Source organism: Macaca thibetana, chromosome 1 (assembly GCF_024542745.1).
Source record: "Macaca thibetana thibetana isolate TM-01 chromosome 1, ASM2454274v1, whole genome shotgun sequence".
In the NCBI taxonomy this organism is placed as follows: domain Eukaryota; kingdom Metazoa; phylum Chordata; class Mammalia; order Primates; family Cercopithecidae; genus Macaca; species Macaca thibetana.
In genome coordinates this window covers 177,662,948-177,681,890 of record NC_065578.1, presented here as the reverse complement: position 1 = coordinate 177,681,890, position 18,943 = coordinate 177,662,948, and the positions used below count along the sequence as shown (strand labels likewise).

General features: G+C 36.8%; 1 protein-coding gene across 9 annotated transcripts in view; it reads left to right on the top strand.

Moving 5' to 3' along the window:
- Positions 1–18,943, top strand: part of LOC126939910 (uncharacterized) — a 195,596-nt gene that overhangs the window by 132,763 nt on the left and 43,890 nt on the right. For all 9 annotated transcript variants that reach the window (XR_007720491.1, XR_007720489.1, XR_007720490.1 and 6 more), the window contains 4 exons: positions 12,539–12,624; positions 14,211–14,302; positions 16,031–16,173; positions 18,186–18,328. The gene's annotated coding sequence lies outside the window, so the exon portion shown is untranslated. The remainder of the gene's footprint in view (positions 1–12,538; positions 12,625–14,210; positions 14,303–16,030; positions 16,174–18,185; positions 18,329–18,943) is intronic.

The following is an 18,943-nucleotide window of genomic DNA, read 5'->3' as shown; positions in this document are numbered from 1 at the left end:
AAAATTAGCCGGGCGCGGTGGCGGGCGCCTGTAGTCCCAGCTACTCAGGAGGCTGAGGCAGGAGAATGGCGTGAACCCGGGAGGCGGAGCTTGCAGTGAGCCGAGATCGCGCCACTGCACTCCAGCCTGGGCAACAGCGTGAGACTCCGTCTCAAAAAAAAAAAAAAAAAAAGATTATTAGATTTTTTTTTCTATTGAGTTGTTTGAGCTCCGTATGTATTCTAGTATGTATTCTTTGTCAGATGGCTAGTTTACAGATATGCTCTCCCATTCTGTGGGTTGCCTCTTCATTTTGTTGATTGTTTCCTTTGCTGTGCAGAAGCTTTTCAACTCGATGTGATCCCATTTGTCCATTTTTGCTTTGGTTTCCTGCGCTTTTGAGGTATTACTCAAGAAGTCTTTACCTTGACCAATATCCTGCAGAGTTTCCTTAAAGCTTTCTTTTTGTATTTGTATACAACAAATACAAAATTTGTTGTATAGTTTTAGGTCTTAGATTTAAGTCTGTAATCCATTTTGATTTTATTTTGTTAGAGATAGGGGCCTTATTTAATTCTGCTGCATATGAATATCCAGTTTTCCCAGCACCATTTATTGAAGAGACTGTCCTTTCCCCAGTGAGTGTTCTTGATACCTTTGTTGAAAATTAATTCATTGTAGATGAATGGATTTATTTCTAGGTTCTCTATTCTGTTCCATTGTCTGTGTGTCTGTTTTTATGCCAGTGTCATGCTTTTTTGGTTACTCTAGCTCTGTAGTGTAATCTGAAGTCGGATAATATGATTTCTCCAGTTTTATTTTTCTTTTTGCTCAGGATGACTTTGGCTATTCAGGGTCTTTTGTGGTTCTGTATATGTTTTAGGATAATTTTTTTCTATTTTTGTTATGAATGCCCTTGATATTTTGATTGTGATTGCACTGAATCTGTAGATTGCTTTGGGTAGTATTAACAATATCGAGTTTTCCAGTCCGTGAACATGGAATATCTTCCCTTTTTTTTTTTTTTTTTTTTGGTATGTCCTCTTCAATTTCTTTCATCAATATTTTATAGTTTTCACTGTAGAGATCTTTTACTTCTTTAAGTTTATTCCTAAGTATACTATTTTATTTGTAGCTATTGTAAATGGGATTACTTTCTTGATTTCTTTTTCAGATTGTTCACTATTGGCATATAGAAATGCTACTGATTTTTGTATATGAAGTTTTATTCTGCAACCTTATTGAATTTATCAGTTCTAATAGGTTTTTTGGAGAGTCTAGGTTTTTCCAAATATAAGATCATATCATCTGCAAACAAGGATAATCTGACTTCTTCTGTTCCAATTTGGATTCCCTTTATTTCTTTATCTTGTCTGATTGCTGTAGGTAGAACTTCCAGTACTACATAAAATAATAGTGGTGAAAGTGGACATCCTTGTTATGTTCCAGATCTTAGAGAAAAGGCTTTCAGTTTTCCCACCATTCATTATAATACTGGTTGTGGATGTGTCATATATGACTTTTATTATGTTGAAGTATGTTCCTTCTATACTTATTTTTTGAGGATTTGTATCATGAAGGGATATTTAATATTATCAAATGCTTTTTCAGTATCAATTGAAATGATCGTATGGTTTATCCTTTATTCTGTTGATATGATATACCACATTGACTGATTTGCATATGTTGAAACATTCTTGCATCTCTGGGATAAATCCCAGTTGGTCATGATGAATGATCTTTTTTTTTAATGTGTTGTTAAATTTGATTTGCTAGTATTTTGTTGAGGGTTTTTGCACCAATGTCCATCAGGGATATTGGCTTGTAGTTTTCTTTTTTTGATGTGTCTTTTTCTGATCTTGATATCAGAGTAATACCGACCTCAGAGAATGAGTTTGGGAGTATTCTCTCCTCCTCTATTTTTCAGAATAGTTTCAGTAGATTGATATTAGTTCTTATTTAAATATTTGATAAAATTCAGCACTGAAGCAAACAGGTCTGGGAAAGTCTTTATTTTGCCTTCATGTTTGAAGGATTTTTTTTACTGGATATGCTATCCTGCAATACAGTTTTTTATTCCTTCAGCATTTTAAATATGTCATGCCACTCGTTCCTGGTCTATAAATTTTCCACTGAGAAGTCTGCTGCCAAACATTGGCACTCCTTTGTATGTCATTTGTTTATTTATCTTGCTGCTTTCAGGAACCTTTCTTTATCTTTGACCTTTGGGAGTTTGATTATTAAATGCCTTGACATAGACTTCTTTGGGTTAAATCTGGTTGGTGTTCTATATCTTCTTTTACTTGAATATTGATATCTTTCTCCAGGTTTGGAAAGTATTCTGTTACTATCCCTTTAAATAAATATTCTACCCCAATCTCTCTACCTCCTCTTCAGCACAATAACTGTTAAATTTGCCTTTTTGAGGCTATTTTCTAGATCTTGTAGACATGCTTTATTGTTTTCTTTTTTTTTTTTTTTTTTTTTGTCCTCTTTATGGCAATTCTTTTTACCTAATACATCATGTTTGGCTTTTTCAAAAAAAAAAATTACAAGACCTACTTAAAAAAAAAAAAAAAAAAAAACAGTTTGAAGAGAAAGAGCAAGCCTCAAAAGCAGGCTCAGATATGGCAGGGTGTTAGAATTATAATACTGAAAATTAAAAATAACTATGATTAACATGTTAAGGGCTCTAGCGGATAAATTTAAAAGCATACAAGAACAGTTAGGCAATGTAAGCAAAGAGACCAAAATCTTGAAAAAGAGACAGAAACAAATGCTAGAGCTGAAAAACATTTTTAAAGAAATAAAGAATTTCTGTGATGGGTTTATTAGTAGACTAGACATAGAGGAGGAAATAATCTCTGACCTTGAGGATTTTTCAATAGAAATCTCCAAAACTGAAAAGTAAATAGAAAAAAGACTGAACAAACAAACAGAACAAAATATCCAAGAGCTATGAAACAATTACAGAGATATAAATATGTGTAACGGGAATTTCAGAAGGAGAAGAAAGAGAGAATTGAACAGAAGAAATATTTGAAGCAATAATGGCTGAGAATTTTCTGAAATTAATAAGACATAAAAACACAGACCCAGGAAGCTGAGAAAACACCAAACAGGATAAGGTATATCATACTCAAACTACAGAAAATCAAAAGTAAAGAAAAAGTCCTGAAAGAAGCCAAAGGAAAAAAATCTTACCTATTGAGGAGCAAATAAGAATAACATCAAACTTCTCAGAAACAGACAAGTAAGATGAGAATTGAGTAAAATGTTTAAAGTCCTCTGAGGGAAAACTCCATCTACCTAGATTTCTGTATTCTGTGAAATTGTCCTTCAAAGAGAAATAGTTTCTCAGACTAACAAAAATTGAGGGAATTTATTGCCAGTAGACCTGCTTTGCAAGAAATGTTAAAAGAAGTTCTTTAGGGAGAAGGAAAATTGTTAGGCCAGAAACTTAAATCTACATTGAAAAAAAAAAAAAAAAAAAAAAAAAGAAGAAGAAGAAAAAAAAAACAAAAAGCATCAGAGAAGAACTTGGCAAAAATAAAATAAAAACTTTTATTTTTCTTGTTTTTAATTAATCTGACATGTAACAGTTTGCTCAAAGTAGTAATAGCAACAGTGTATTCATTATGTATAAGTGAGATGAATAACACCATGAATACAAGGGATGGGAATGAGGAATCAAGATTTTCATTATTATAAGGTACTTGCTCTACATGTGAAACACTACAGTGTTATTTGAAAGTGAACTTGGATTAGCTGTGAATAAATAGATTAGTTGCCATATATATGTATTGTAAATTCTAGGCCAACCACTAAAAAAAGTAAAAAAGAAGAAAAAATGAAATTATATCAAATGCTCAATTAAAACCACAAAAGGTAGAAAGAGACTATAAAACAAGAATAGGAACAAAGAACAAGTGCAACAAATTGAAAACAGTCACAAATATGGTAGGTATTAATCTAACTATATCAATAATCACTTTGAATATCAGTGGTCTAAATGCACCAATTAAAATACAGAGATTGTCAGAATGGATTAAAAAAAAAGACCCTACTATATGTTGTCTACACGGAAGCCACTTTAAATATAAAGACACATATAGATTAAAAATAAATGGATGGAGAAAGATATACCATGCTAACACTCGTCAAAAGAAAGTGGGAATAGCTATATTAATTTCAGAGAGCAGATGTTCAGAGCAGAGAAAGTTATCAGGGATAAAGATGAGCATTACATAATAATAAAGGGGTCAATTCTCCAAGAAGGTATCACAATCCTCAATGTGTACGCACTTAACAATAGAGCATCAAAATATGTAAGGCAAAACTGATAGACTACAAGGAGATATAAATTAATGCATTCTTACAATTGGAAATTCTAACACCCTTCTATCAGAAATGGACATATCCAGTAGGCAAAAAAATCAGGAAGGACATAGGTGAACTCAACAGCACCACTAATCTACTAGATACAATTGACATCAACAACAGAATACACATTCTTCTCAAGCTAACATTGAACATCCACCTAGACAGACCACATTCTGGGCCAAAAAGACACACCTTAACAAACTTAAAAAATAGAAATAATATAGTGTCTACTCTGAGAACACAATGGAATTAAACTAGAAATCAATAATGGAAGGATAGTTAGAAAATCCCAAAATACTTGGAGATTAAACAGCACACTTCTAAATAGAACATGGACCAGAGAAAAAATCTCAAGAGAAACTTTAAAATTTATAAACAAATGAAAATGCAACAATAAAATTTGTGGAATGGAGCAAAAGCAGTGCTGAGGGAAATTTATGGCACTGAATGCATATATTACAAAAGAAGAAAGATCTAAAGTTAGTCCTCTACACTTTCACCTTAGGAAAGTAGAGAGAAAAAAAAGAGCAAGTTAAATCCAAAGTAAACAGAAGAAAAATAATATAAATTAGAGGAGAAATTAGTAAAATTAAAAATTTGTACAAAACATGTGAAAACGTAAAATTATAAAGAAAATCACTGGCTGACTGCAGTGGCTAATGCCTGTAATCCCAGCACTTTGGGAGGCCAAGGTGGGTAGATCACCTGAGGTCAGGGATTCAAGACCAGCCTGGCCAACATGGTGAAACCTGTCTCTACTAAAAACACAAAAATTAACTGGGTGTGGTGGTGGGCACCTGTAATCCCAGGTACTCAGGAGGCTGAGGCAGGAGAATTGCTTGAACACAGGAGGCCAAGATTGCACCATTGCATTCCAACCTGGGCGAAAATAATGAAACTCCATCTCAATAATTTAAAAAAAAAAAAAAAAGCAAAAGAAAATCACCAAAAGTGGTTCTTCAAAAAGATAAATAAAATTAATGAGCCTCTATTCAAGCTAACTAAGAAAAAAATAGAGAGGACACAAATTACTCATATCAGAAATGAAAAAGGTAACATCCCATGGACATCAAAAAGATAATAAAGGAATACTATGAACAACTCTATGCTTACAAATTTGATAACAGATCAATTTCTTAAAAGACACAATCTGCCAAAACTCATAGAAGATAAAAAACAATCTGAATAGGCCTATATCTATTAAAGAAACTGAATCAATAATTAACAACCTTCCAAACAGATAGCACCAAGCTCAGATAGGTTCACAAGTGAATTCTACCAAATATTTAAGGAATAAATTATACCAGTTTCTTTCAAAAGACAAAAACAGAGAGAATACTTAGTAACTCATTTATGAGGCCAACATTAACTTAATACCGAAACCAGAGAAAAATATTACAAAAAAACTACAGACCAATATCTCTCATGAACATAGATGCAAATATTCTCAAAAGAATATTAGCAAATTGAATCCAACAATATATAAAAAGAATTATACATTATGACCAAGTGGAATTTATCTCAGGTTTGCAAGGGTGGTTCAACATTTACAAATCAATTCATGTAATCCATTATGTCAATAGACTAAAAAAGAAAAATCACATAATTCTATCAATAGATGTAGAAAATGCATTTGGCAAAATCTAATACTCATTTGTGATAAAAACTCTAGACAAACTAGGAATACAGGGAAACTTTCTCAACTTGTTAAATATCACCCCCTATCCCTTGGGAAAAAAACCCTACAGTGAACATCATACTTAATGGTAGAAACTAGACACTCTCCAATTAAGAACGGGAACAAGGCAGGGCTGTTCTCTCTTACCACTCCTCTTCAGCATTATACTGTAAGTTTTTGCTAATTCAATAAGATATGAGAAGGAAGTAGGAAGTAGAAGGTATGTGGATTATAAAGGAAGAAATAAAACTCTTTGTCTGCAGCTGACATGATGGTCTATGTAGAAAATCTTCAAGAATAGGCAAAAAAAAGAAAAAAAAAAAGAAAAAAAGAATCCTGGAACTAACAAGCAATTATAGCAAGGTTGCAGAGTGTAAGATTAATATACAAAAGCCAGTTGCTTTCTTATAAACTAGCAATGAACACATGGAATTTGAAATTAAAAATGTAATACCATTGATATTGGTACCCCACAAAATGAAATACTTAGATATAAATCTAACAAAATATTTGCAAGATTTATAGTAGAAAACTACAAAAATCTGATGAAAGAAGTCAGAGAACTAAATAGATGGAGAGATATTTCATGTTCATTGACAGAAAGACTCAATGTTGTCAAGATTTCATTTCTAGGCTGGGTTCAGTGCTCATACCTGTAATGCCACCACTTTGGGAAGTGAAGCCAAAGTGGGAGGATCACTTGAGGAGAGGGTTTGAGACCATCCTGGGCAAATAGCAAGACTCCATTTCTACAAAAAATAAAATAACTAGCTGGGCATAGTGGCACATGCCTGTGATTGGAGCTACTCAGGAGCCTAAGGCAGGAGGATAGCTTAAGCCTAAGCTATATATATATATACACACACACACACATATACATATATATGCATCTATAGATCAAGTTGGGAAGAACTGGAATCTTCATATATATACATATACATATATGTGTGTATATATATGTGTATATATGTGGAATCTTCATATATATGTGTGTATATATACACATATATGTGTGTGTGTATATGTGTGTGTGTATATATATGAAGATTCTAATACTTCCCAACTTGATCTATAGATTCAAGGCAATCCCAATCAAAATCCCAGTATGTTATTCTGTGAATATCGACATACTGATTTTAAAGTTTACTTTTAGAGGGAAAAAGCCCAGAATAGCCAAACAGCTACTTTAATATTCAAGGAGAATTAAAGTGGGACTGGCTCTACAATTTTTGAAGACGTACTGTAAAGCTGGAGTAATCAAGACAATGTAGTATTGGCTAAAGAATAGACACATAGATCAGTGGAACAGAATAGAGAGCCTAGAATTTGACCCACATAAATATAGTTAACTGATCTCTGACAAAAGAGCAAAAGCAATTCAATGGGGTAAAGGTAGTCTTTTCAACAAATGGTACTGAAACAACTGGGCATCCACATGCAAGAAAAATGAATCTAGACTCAGATTTTACACCTTTCACAAAACTCACTCAGAATGAATCACAGACCTAAATGTAAAATGCACAACTATAAAACTATTAGAAGATAACATAGCAAAGGCCGGGCGTGGTGGCTCAAGCCTGTAATCCCAGCACTTTGGGAGGCCGAGGCGGGCGGATCACAAGGTCAGGAGATCGAGACCACAGTGAAACCCCGTCTCTACTAAAAATACAAAAAATTAGCCGGGCGCGGTGGCGGGCGCCTGTAGTCCTAGCTACTCAGGAGGCTGAGGCAGGAGAATGGCGTGAACCCAGGAGGCGGAGCTTGCAGTGAGCCGAGATCGCGCCACTGCACTCCAGCCTGGGCAACAGCGTGAGACTCCGTCTCAAAAAAAAAAAGAAGATAACATAGGAGAAAATCTAGATGACCTTGGGGTTGGAGATGACTTTTTAGATACAAGACCAAAGGCACGATCCATGAAAGACAGAATTGATAAGTTGGACTTCATTAAAATTAAAAATTTCTGTACTGTGAAAGGCACTGTCCAGAGAATGGGAAGACAAGCCACAGATGGAGAGAAAATATTTGCGCAAAACAGCTGATAAAGGACTACTATCCAACACATACAAAGAACTCTTGAAACTCAAAAATAAGAAAACAAAAACTTGACCAAAAAATATACCAAAGCCGTCAACAGTCACTTCACCAAAGAAGATAAATAGATGGCAAATAAGCATATGAAAAGATGCTCCATATCATATAGTATTAGGAAAATGTGAATTAGACCAACAATGAGGTACCATATATACCTATTAGAGCAGCCAAAATCTACAACACTGAGAACACCAAATGCCAGTGAAGATGTAGAGTAACAGGAACTCTCATTCTTTGCTCTTAAGAATGTAAAATGGTACAGCCACTTTGGAAGATAATTTGGCAGTCTCTTATAAAACTAAACATAGTCTTACCATATGGTCCAGCAATATTGCTCCTTGGTATTTGCCCAAAGGAGTCAAAAATATGTCTACATAAAAACCTGCATAGTCTATATACTGTATGATTCCAACTGTATGGCATTCTGGAAACGACAAAACTGTGATGACAGTAAAAAGATCAGTGGTTGCCAGGGGTTAGTGAGAGAGAGGAAGGCATGAATAGGCAGAGAACAGAGAATTTAAAAATCAGTGAAATTACTCTGTATGAATCTATAATGGTATATACATTTGTCCAAACCCACAGAATGCACAACACCAAGAGTGAGTGAACCCTGATATAAACGGCAAACTTTTAGGTGATGATGGTGTGTCAGTGTAGGTTCGTCAGTTGTAACAACTGTGTCACTCTGATGGGGGATATTGGTCATAGAGGAAGTATGCATCTGTATTAGTCCATTGTGCATTGCTATAAAGAAATACCTGAGGCTGAGTAATTTATAAAGGAAAGAGGTTTATTTGACTCATTGTTCTGCAGACTATACAAGAAGCATGGCACCAGCATCTGCTTCTAGTGAAGCTTCAGGAAGCTTTTACTCATGGCAGAAGGCAAAAGGGGAGCAGGTGTGTCACATGGTCAGTGAGGGGGCAAGAGAGAGGAGGAGGTGCCAAGGCTCTCTCACTACCAGTTCTCCTGCAAACTAATAGAGTGAGAACTCCCTCATTACTGTGAAGAGAGTACTAAGCCATTCATGAAGGATCTTCCGCCATGACCCAAACACTTCCCACTTGGTCCATCTCCACATAGGGGGTCATATTTCAGTATGAGATTTGGAGGCCCTAAGTATCCAAACCATATCAGCGTGTATGGGGAGTATATAGGAAATCTCTGTACCTTCTGCTCAGCTTTGCTGTGAACCTAAAACTGCTCCAAAAATAAAGTCTACTAAAAAACAAAAGCAAAAGTTGACTGAAACTAACTCAGGAAGGTATAGAATAGCTGAGTGGTCTTATAAATATCAAAGAAATTAAATTACACACACAAATTAGATCATTTTAAAACTCAGCTCTTGCAAATATTCCAATAATTTCATATTTTTGGAAGACAAATAAAAAAGAAAAATCATAAAGGTATGAAATATATATACTGGTAAAAGGAACAAGGGGCTAAGGAGATATGAACCAGTAGGAATATACACCAAACAACACATAGTTAAAATATAGAAAACAATCACAGACAGAACTCTGTGGACAAGTAGGTAAATTAACAATTTATAGTTACAGAATTCATTATACTTACCTCAGAAATTGAAAATAATGTCCATAAAATATCAAAATATAGAAGATCTGGTGAATATCATCAAACAACTCAAGCCAATTGTTATCTGTCAGCCTATATATATCCATCCATTATGGTCCTGGACAGTGCAACAAGACAAAATAAATGAAAGTATAAGAAGTAAATGGAAGAGTTAAAAATACCATTGATGGTTGGGTGCAGTGACTCACACTTGTAATCCCAATACTTTGGGAGGCCGAAACGGGCAGATCACCTGAGGTCAGGAGTTTGAGATCAGCCTGGCTAACATGGGGAAACCCCGTCTCTACTGAAAACAAAAAAAATTAGCCAGACATGGTGGTGCATGCCTGTAATCCCAGTTACTCGGGAGACTGAGGCAAGAGAATTGCTTGAACCTGGGAGGTGGAGGTTGCAGTGAGCCGAAACCATGCCATTGCAATCTAGCCAGGGCGACAGAGTGAGACTCTCTCAAAAACAAAACAAAACAAAACAAAAACCATTGATTATAGATGACATACTCATTGATAGAAAAAAGCCTGACATAATCCATAGATAAACTATTCAAATTAATAAAGTTCTTCAAATGTATTTGATACAGAATCAAATTTTAAATTAAAAGGTTTATCTACAATAAAATTTACTAGATAACAGCAAATAAGATCACATTCATATTAGCAAAAAAAGGATAAAAGATCTAGGAGTTAATAGGATAAAGAATGCACAAGACTTTTATGGAGAATATTTTAGGAGAAATTTATTGAAAGATACAAAAGAAGATATTATAAGATAGTGAAGTGACAGCATTTGTCTGGGGTAATACCCAAGGTTCATTGTCTCATGCCAAGGAAATCAAGGATGCGGACACACAAGGGGAGTGAGGTTAAGAGCGGAGGTTCAATAGGCAAAAGAAAGAAAAAAGCTCTCTCCTGCAGAGAGGGGTCCCAAGCGGGTTTTCTGGTCTGCAGCAAAATGCAAGGGGTTTTATAGATGAGCTTGAGAAGGAGTATCTGATTTACATAGAGCACGAAAGATTGGTCAGACCAAGTGTGCCATTAGCATAAAGTGTTAAAAACTGGCTAACCAGTCCATTTCTTTTATTGTAGATAAACATTTTAATTTAAAATTTGATTCTGTATCAAATACATTTGGAGAACTGGTTCAGACTAGGTGTGTCATTTACAAAGCATGTGAAAATCTAGCCACCCCACGCTAATCTTTTATTATGTAGATGGGTTCTCTAACTGGCTGGTGCCATGTTGCCTCTTCCTTTACTGTACACATGGTGACGAAGAAAAGGGAAAATGGAGCCTCCATGTTGAACATACCTGGCCCTCAGGTAGCCCTTCTCTATTGGCGCAGCTGCTGACATTCACCCGTGCAAGCTTCCACCTTCCTTATCTATGTCTGCAGCTTGATTTTTCAGGCTGCTCTTTGTTAGAAAAAAATGATTTTGGGGGCTGCTTTTTGTTAAAAGGGAAGCTCTGCCAAGGACTCTCTTACATTCACTATCTGCCTAAATAATTTCTTTTAGCTCCTGTATCAATAGTACCATATACCATGCTCATTTATGGGGAGCTGTAAAATTTTAAAGATGATAACTCCTTTCAAATTAAGGAATGCATTCAAAGTCTTTTTAATAAATTTTCTGATAAAATTATTTTGGAGCTTTTGACAAATTGATTCTAAAATTATATAGAAAAATAAAGGTACATGAAAAGACAAATTTGCAAAAGAAGAGAAAGAGGGATACTTTAGAAAATATGAGCAATCAAAACTAAAAAGTGAAGTTTGTCGTAGAAATAGAAACTGCCAATGAAAGAGAAAAGGAACTCAGAATACCTCACATATTAATGTGAAGTCAGTGAATGATAGAGGTGGTATCTCATTATGAGGAAAGAATAGATTATTAGCAGATGGTACTGAGGAAAACAGAATCACTAGGTGGAGAAAAATAAATTTGAATTCCTAGCTCATACCATATATGAAAACAAAGTTTAAATGGACTGAAGACCTAAAAGTGAGAGGTGAAGCTAAAATCTTATAAAGAAAATATGGAGGGCCGGGCGCGGTGGCTCAAGCCTGTAATCCCAGCACTTTGGGAGGCCGAGGCGGGCAGATCACGAGGTCAGGAGATCGAGACCATCCTGGCTAACACAGTGAAACCCCGTCTCTACTAAAAAAAAATACAAAAAACTAGCTGGGCGAGGTGGCGGGCACCTGTAGTCCCAGCTACTCGGGAGGCTGAGGCAGGAGAATGGCGTAAACCCGGGAGGCGGAGCTTGCAGTGAGCTGAGATCTGGCCACTGCACTCCAGCCTGGGAGACAGAGCGAGACTCTGCCTTAAAAAAAAAAAAAAAATGGAAAGATATGTTTGTGAGTTAGAAATGGAATACCTTATTTCAACAGGGTCAAAATGCACTAAAAAAGGAGAGAAACATAGCTTTGACTGTAGCACAATTAGATTTCTGTTCAACAGAGGACACCATAAAATTAAAAGGTAGATGACAGACTGTGGACGGTTGCAACTTTTAGGGGCCAAGGCAAACCTTCCCTTTGCTCTCTGAAGGTTCCCTCAAAATCAACTGACAAAAGTCCCAGATTAATAGGAGAAAAGGCATCCAAATGTATTAATGTGCATGGAGGGCGGGGGAGGGAATCACAGAGTAATTACCCACCATGCCATGGAGTACAGATGCTTCTATATCCTTTTTCATAGGGGAAGGGGGGAGATGGGGAAATATAGACAATTCATCTGAGGGGCAGTAAATAATTATTAGGGAGAATGAATGGACCCAAGGCAGAAATTAACTTGTAAATAATTCCCTTTAGAATTTGAATGAGCCTGAGAAGCAGGCATTATCTTGTGGAAAAGTCCATCCAGGTGTGGTTGCATTCTTCTGTCTTTTCCACAATAGGTAAGGAGGTAAGGGCGGTGTGGAGGGTGGGGGAGAGAAGGCAATTTGTGTGTGTGTGTGTGTGAGAGAGAGAGAGAGAGAGAGACAGAGACAGAGAGAGATTTCCTGTTTTGCTTTTGTTGTTGTTGTTAAGAAGCCCTCTTGGTTAGATAAGGAAATTCCAGAGAGTCTTTCCCTGTGCTGGGGGCGGGGAACCCAAGACAAGTTTAAATTGATTCTGAGACCGGGCGCGGTGGCTCAAGCCTGTAATCCCAGCACTTTGGGAGGCCGAGACGAGATGGGCAGATCACAAGGTCAGGAGATCGAGACCATCCTGGCTAACCCGGTGAAACCTCGTCTCTACTAAAAAATACAAAAAACTAGCCAGACAAGGTGGCGGGCACCTGTAGTCCCAGCTACTTGGGAGGCCGAGGCAGGAGAATGGTGTAAACCCGGGAGGTGGAGCTTGCAGTGAGCTGAGATCCAGCCACTGCACTCCAGCCTGGGCAACAGAGCGAGACTCCGTCTCAAAAAATAAATAAATAAATAAATAAATAAATAAATAAATAGATTCTGAGGCTTATTTGATTTTGAGCCTTATTTGATTCTGAGGCCTTTCAATTTTCAAAAGCACTCAGCATGCCCAAGTACCATGTTTTACAGAATCGTTTTCTGCACTCCAGCAAATGTCTAAGAATGTCAAGGGATTACTATCTAGAGCAAGCTTGTCCAACCTGTAGTCCATGGGCTGCATGTGGCCCAGGACAGCTTTGAATTCAGGCCAACACAAATTCATAAACTTTCCTAAAACATGAGATATTTTGTGATTTTTTTTTTTTCCAGCTCATCAGCGATTGTTGGTGTTAGTGTATTTTATGTGTAGGCCAAAACAATTCTTCTTCCAGTGTGGCCCAGGGAAGCCAAAAGATTGGACAACCTGATCTAGATTTCATGAACAATACCTGTAAATCAATGAGAACAAGATGGAAAACAAGTAGAAAAATGGGGGAAAAGGCTGGGCGTGGTGGCTCATGCTTGTAATCCCAGCACTTTGGGAGGCCAAGGTGGGCGGATCACGAGGTCAGGAGATGGAGACCATCCTGGCTAACACGGTGAAACCCCATCTCTACCAAAAATACAAAAAATTAGATGGGCATGGTGGCGCACACCTGTGTTCTCAGCTACTCTGGAGGCTGAGGTGGGAGGATCACTTGAGCCCAGGAGATGGAGATTGCAGTGATCCAAGATTGCACCACTGCACTCCAGCCTGGGTGACAGAGTGAGACCCTGTCTCCAAAATATAGATAGATAGATAGATAGATAGATAGATAGATAGATAGATAGATAGATAGATGTCAAGTTCAATAGTAGTTATGTTAACTCACGGGGTTAACAAGAATTACAAGCCAGGCTTTAGGCAGAATTATAGTTAGACATTGTTCAGAGTGCACTGGTGCACTTTGACTCACTTCTCTGCAGCTGCTGAGAGTCATTTAGGATGCTGGCCACCTGGTAACTGCTCCCGCATCGTGCCTATAGACAGAATTTCTGATGCTAGAATGATAGCAGCTTCTTGCTCAAGAGCTTATGGCGTTTTCAAATTCCAGCAGGTCTGAGGTCAACCAGTGTGAAGACTGCCCATCCATCCAGAAACACACTCAGAACCAAAAATGTGGTTTCTTCATCTCCCTGTCCCAAGGTATCACTCTGAGCTTCTCGTCTAATCAGTGATTCCCACACTTCAACCCCCGTTAATACCTCTTAAAAACAACCCCAGAACTCTTGGGGAGACATAGTTGAAGTTTCCTCTTGTCTCCTCATTCAGCTGCCCTACAATTATTAAACTCTTTCTCTGCTGTATCCCAAGTGTCTCAGTTTATTGACTCACTGCATATCAGGCAAATGAACCTATTATGGTTACAATTAGGTAAATGATAATTTTAAAGTTCCTAATTTACACAGATCAGATTGACAATAAGTAGAAGGTTGGATGATACAAATGCTGGTTAAGAGTACACTCTTGTCTGGGCAGAGTGGCTCATGCCTGTAATCCCAGCACTTTGGGAGACCAAGGCAGGAGGATTGCTCAGCCCAGGAGTTAAAGACCAGGCTGGGCAACACAAAAAGACTCTGTCTCTACAAAACATAAAAAAAATTAGCCAGGTGTGGTGGTGCATGCCTATGGTCCCAGCTACTAGGGAGACTGAGGCAGGAGGCTGAGGTGGGGGATCGCTGGAGTCTGGGATGGTAAGGCTGGGTGAACTACATCTGCACCACTGTAATCCAGCCTGAATGACAGTATGACCTTGTCTCAAAAACAAAAGCAAAAGTAAACAACAAAAGGAATACACTTAACATTTCCCAAGCGAGTCCAGACTGGCACAGCTATTTGGAAAAGCAATCTGGCAGCATAGAGGGAAATTTGATCTGTATATACTCTTTGAGCCAAAATGTGTACTCCTGTTTATTTACTCCAGAGAAACCCATCATATATATTAGAATACTCAATCCATCTTTGTGGTAGCCGGCAACTAAGTGTTTATTACTAGAAAATGGATAAAGGACACACTGGAAGAATGCATTAGAATATTCCACTGCAGTCAGAAGTAATGACTTAAATATACATGCAGCAACATGGATACATCTAGAAATTCAGTGCTGAGTGAAAAAAATAAGAAATGGAATTTGAGCAATGACGTAGTATCATTTACCTGGATTAAAGTGTATAAAGATGCAAGCAAATATTCCAATTTTTTTGATACATATATACCTGATACATATATACCTGATACATATATACCTGATATACATTAAACAAAATGGAATGAGTGCCTCTACAGGTGGAAGGAAAATGGGAATGGGGATGGGGGTGAAGAGAAAAAATACATTAAACAAGGATGAGAGCTTCTGTTAGCCTGTGGAGATAGCATGCGATGACAAGGAAGTAGGATTAACTCAACTGTGTGCCTTTGAGGTTCAAAGAGGAATATATGAATCCAGCCTCCCTCTTTTTAGCCTTTTATCTGAATTGCTTACAGCTCCTAAGAATTTTCCATGTGCTATCCTCTGCCATGGAAATTGGGAAACAGTTCCTATGATACGTTGATGCCTTGGCTGAATTTTGATTTTTCTAGATGGGCCTCAAGAAACAAGTAAATTTATGTATTGTGAGAAAAAAAAACATCTAAATGTTAATTAACACAAAAAGAAAAAGAGTTAAAGGGGAGAATCTCTTTACGATTGAATTCATTTGAATATCTGGCAGGGAGTGGTAAAGGTCAGTGGGGAAGGGAAAGTATGGTGATTTCCATTCAGTGTCTGGTTCACTGGGGTTCAGTCTTGCTCTGAATTAAGTCTAATGGGAGGCATGTTAAGGTTCTAATCTCATTCTCAGGCCAGGGGTTAATGTCTTTCTCCTACCTTATAGTCCTGAATTTTGGGATGTCCCTGAGTTCTTCATTGATCACTGGGCCATGACCAGCTTTTCAAGAAGACTTGGCCTTGCCTGAAAGTACTACAGCAGCAGCATCTGTGCAGATGTGGGTGGTCTTTACAATGTCAGAAGACAAGGTGAATGTTCTGTTTTCACAATATATATACCTTTCACAAAAGGCACCATCTTTGTTGAATCTGTGCCTGTATTGGCTAGAAGAAATCATGTGTGTAAGGGTCTTAGCACAATAACAAAAACTTCTCATACTAGTCTTTAAATGTGAGGTTCTAATGTTTTGTTAATGCTCTGACCTTCTATTTCAGCTATAAAATCTAAGCTCACTATGCCTGAGAATTCAGCCTTTTCTATGGCACCTCTGCAGTTTGAAAATCTCTGCTGTGTTTGGTCTGAGGAGAGAATTGCATCTTTGTTTCTCATTCTGAAATTTAGACATGCTGATTTATTTTTGTGGCTCATTTGGGGAGTTCGTGTTTATTTCTTTTTTAATTGCGACTAAGAGACAAAGTATAAACTTTTGAAAAACTTCTAACACATCATAATGAAGAAGCATTAAGCAATTATAATGAATCATAAGGAAGAAGCATTAAACAAGAAGTTTAGTGGCATAATATTATTTAGCAACTATACTTATTTGTGTTGAAAGACATATATACAAATGTAAACATTATCTGCTGAGTTACAACAGTACAGAGAAAAATGAAACTTCTGGTGCTGTTCAGGATAAGCCATTTTTTTCTTCAAATATCCCATTATAAATTTTCTGTGCAGTTTTCTCTGCAGACAGAATTCTGTGCCAGATTTCAGATTTGAAATCCTTTTACACTTAAAATGGAGTAAGAAAACTATGTGGTAACTATACCAAAATGGGGGATGCAACTTGAGCTTCCAATTAGCTTAAATTGGAGAATTATAGCAAATTCAGAAAACAAAATGGAGACAATGGAAGAACCAGTTTTCAGTCAGAATATGATGAGTGTGATTTGGGGCATGTTGTGTTCAAGATTCTCACAAAATATTTAAATGTTGCTATGGTTGTGCTAGAGCAATTGACTCAACAGGACAGAAGTATGGAATAGAATTTCTATTTGGGGTGTCATCTCTGTAGTTCACTGAGCTATTACTATATGTAAACCAGTACTGCATATCTATTAATCATCTTATAAATGGGAAACTGAGGTAAGGAAAGGTTGAATAAATTGCCTAAGAGCCCAGAGTTTATATAAGTTAGAGCTGAAATTCAAACTCAAATAGTTCTTGAGATGTTATGTGGTTATCAAATAACTTTCTGGAATAAAAAAAAACCTAGCAGGACAGAACATTGAAAGGATATGCTCTTTAGTGTCTACCAACACAAATTTTCTATGTGTACTTTGCCCACTATTTATAGTGAAAACAATTTAAGTTTTGTGCCATGATGTGTTATAGTCTCAGTTGTAAGGATATTTTATTGAGCTACTAAAATAATAAATTTGATTTAGTTGAGAAGTACAAGGGCTCCAATATAAATTCCATATAGAGTCATCCCCTGGTATCCACAGTGTATTAGTCCTAGGACCTGTGAAGACACCACAATCCAAGGATGCTCAAATCCCTTACATAAAATGGCATAGTACATCTGCCGCTGAACTATGGGAATTTGTTCTGAGACATGTGTCCTTAGGCAATTTTGTTGTTGTGTGAATGAGCATCATAGAGTATACTTACACAAATGTAGGTAGTATTTATCTACTTAAGCATATCTAAACATAGAAAAGGTACAGTAAAAATATGGTACTATAATCTTATGGGACCACCATACGATATGCGGTCTGTCCTTGACCCAAATGTTGTCATGCAGGACTTGGCTATATTTGCATGTAACCTAACCACATCTTCCTGTGTACTTTAAATCACCTCTTGATTACTTATAATACCTAATGCAGTGTAAATGCTATATAAATAGCTGTTATGTTGTACTGTATTATTTTTACTTTATTTTATTTTTTTAAGGCTAGTCAAGTGAAGCAGTGGGAGTGGAGAAAAAGAACTCTGTATTGGTTGTGATCAGTTAGTTGTAAACACCACTGCATTCAGACCAGACTATTTGTGTCATTTTAAACTGATGTGTTCTTACTTTTTATTGTTTTAGTTTTTAAACAATATTTTGGATCCATGGTTGGTTGAATTCATGTGGATGGGGAACCTGAGGATACAAAAGTATAAATTGCAGTGGGTAATCTTGAAATGCATCATCAGAGAAATCTCCAACATTAGATTGCTGGGATGAGGAAGGTAGTTCTGCAATACAAACAATATTTTCTCCATGCTGTTGACAACATTGGATAAATTAACCTTCAAAAATCTCACAAATTAATCAAATTTGCTGGATTTAGGTATTGGAACCACACTAGCCTTTTAAACATGCTTTGGATAAGTGGATTCTTCTGTAATCGGCTAACAAATGCCACTGTTCCCATTTCCAATCTCTTAGTAGAAATATTCTGAATACGGTAGACCCTAATATCTCACTTCTGCCTCTGTACCTAGAGGACCTCCTTCTGAGTCCACTAAGGACAGGAAACAAACCTCTTTGTACTTCAGCTTGTTGTTGTTGTTGTTGTTGTTGTTTTCCCTTTCTTAGCACTCAAGCCAACTTGTTTTACCAGCATGTCAGTGAGAAGTTGAGGATCTATGTTTGAGCCAATGAATTGTCAAGAGCCCTACAGTCCCTGCCCAGGATGCTCAATTTTGCTTGTTTTCAGAGAGATTACAGACCTCTAAACATAGAACTCTTAGGCTGGGTGATATTTTGACTAAACAGATTAGAGATCAATGTAAATACTAAATCTGTTTCAACTTTAGGAAGAGTTCTTACCAATTGCTTTTCAGGGGCTTTTTACAGTGCTA